Consider the following 2500-nt stretch of genomic DNA (forward strand, 5'->3'; position numbering starts at 1 on the left):
TGTGTGTGTGTGTGTGTGTGAGTGTATGTGTGTGTGTGTGCGTGTGTGTGTGTGTGTGCGCATAAGGCGTGCCGCTAACTATTTTTACATAGTAAAACACCTTCAGTGTTTCCCATGCGCTGACTAATCTGTGGCTGGGTGTGCGTGTGTGTGTGTGAGTGTGTGAGTGTGTGTGTTGTAGGCTACTATTTAAATTCAAGATAAGATAAAATCCTTTCATTGAACTGCGCTTTGGGCTTCTATACTCTTCTTTACGCACGCAGCCTTTCCTTGCCCCGCCCCGCTCTCTCTCTCGTAGCCCACTGCCCCTCCTCTGCATGTGCATTTAACTAAATATTCACGATTGTTGAAGGATTGTTGTTGCCACATAGAAGCATTGCTTAGAAGACGTCTGGCTAAATTGCTATTAACTCCGCTTAGCATCATGACCATGCTGCGCATTTTTTTTCAAAACTGCTGCATTAAAGTTAACTCTGCTAAGGTCTTATCATAGTTTAGTCTCTCCTCAATGTACTAAACTAAGTTATGCAATCAAGCAGTATCTCAAAGCTAACGTTAGAATACTGTTTGGATGTCGAGTTTAGCATGCTTACTTACAGCTGCTCATCAATTTCGTCACTCATGCAGGGCTCATTTTATTGACTCTGACACTGAATGTTTGCAAAATCCTGATGTAAATGGAAAAGTGTTTTCCAAGACTCAAAAGTGCTTGTCCCAAGGAGAAGTATGCTACAACATACACACACCAACACACATCAACACACACACCCCAATACACATCAACACACACATCCCAACACACATCAACACACACATCCCAACACACATCAACACACACACCAATACACATCAACACACACACCAATACACATCAACACACACACCCCAATACACATCAACACACACACCCCAATACACAACACACACACCCCAACACACATCAACATACACACCCCAACACCCCAATACACATCAACATACACACCCCAATACATATGAAGGTATATTGGGTGCAAAAGTGGCGAGCACATTTAACTGCAGATTTTGCATGTGCACACTAAAGTCGTAAATGTGTAACAGTAAAGTTGAAGTTGTACATATTTTTTTATATCTTTTTAACACAAAATAGGGGCTACGGGTTCACAAATCCTTTTTACAGGTACACAAATCCTTTTTACAGGTACACAAATCCTATCCTGTGAGTCACAACTTTCAAGAGTCATGCACTCGACACTTTTGCTCCAAACGTTGCAGCACAGTTGGTGCGAAACACATTTGCACATCAGTGTTTCATAATCTGAGAACATGCACAACATTCGTGCATTTGTAAACCCAAATGTGAACTAATGCATCCGAAGTTGTGCATCTGTGAAATAATTTCTCATTAATAAAATTCTACAGATCGCTTTGATTTTCTTGCACGACTACAAGTCAATTGATACAAGTGCTCGAATCTGCTTCTACGAGTGACGAGTGACTTTTGCTCCTGGCTAGGTGATATAATAGGAGCAAAAAGATTTGTATGTGTGCACGTCGAGCAATCGATCGAGAAAACAAGGCGGCCGGATCTGGATCCTGGATCGCGCTCAGACTACCATTGCCACACACACCCCAACCCACAACAATACACACACCCCAATACACAACACACACACACACACACCAATACACATCAACACACAACACCCCAATACACATCAACACACAACACCCCAACACACAACACACACCAATACACATCAACACACAACACCCCAACACACAACACACACATCCCAATACACATCAACACACACACACACACACCAATACACATAAACACACACACCCCAATACACATCAACACACACATCCCAATACACATCAACACACACCCCAATACACACACACACATTAGAGGGTGACAATATTTCGGGACTCCCACGGGTCACGGTATTCCCGCGGGTTTCCCGCAGCACGGGAGTAAATTTCACTGTTGGTAACGTGATTGGGACGGGACAGGAAATAATAAATGGGAGCTGGCGGGAAGCCACAGATTATTAACTTAAAAAATGACGCTGCAATGCAGTGAGTGCGCCCAAAGACGTGAGGCATTTTGTTTTAGAAAAGAGAACCAATTACAACCCACAATACGTTTGTTGTTGATTGGTAGCCTATCAGAGCAAGACAAAGCAGCTGCCCTGTTCACAATCAATCAGCTTCAGCGACTAGGCCCTAAGGCAAAATGGATGCAAAGAAACACAGTTACAGGTGAAAGTGTCAGCAAAGGACAGCTCTATTCAATTGCACGAGCTGTAACAACGTTGCTATGCTTCGCTGGTTTAACGTGATGAAAACGGTGCAAACTTAACTGATAGGATGACATCTAACTATGAAATGATTTAAGCATAGCCTACAGCAAAGTCCTGTAAAATATGTAATTTTAATGTAGCCCAAAATGATCGGCTATTAAAGAAAAGTTAGACAAGGCTTTCTGCCCTACCAAAATGTATGGTCACTG

At 42.6% G+C, this 2500-nt stretch overlaps 1 protein-coding gene across 1 annotated transcript in view; it reads right to left on the reverse strand.

The window, feature by feature from the left end:
• Positions 1-2500, reverse strand: part of sh2b1 (SH2B adaptor protein 1) — a 41122-nt gene that overhangs the window by 9986 nt on the left and 28636 nt on the right. The gene's annotated exons all lie outside the window — the stretch shown is intronic.

Source organism: Alosa pseudoharengus, unplaced genomic scaffold (genome assembly GCF_046254945.1).
Source record: "Alosa pseudoharengus isolate Yale_2024_CS ecotype anadromous, Long Island Sound unplaced genomic scaffold, YU_APseudo_1.1 YU_APseudo_1.1_scf_21, whole genome shotgun sequence".
Classification (NCBI taxonomy): Eukaryota; Metazoa; Chordata; class Actinopteri; order Clupeiformes; family Clupeidae; genus Alosa; species Alosa pseudoharengus.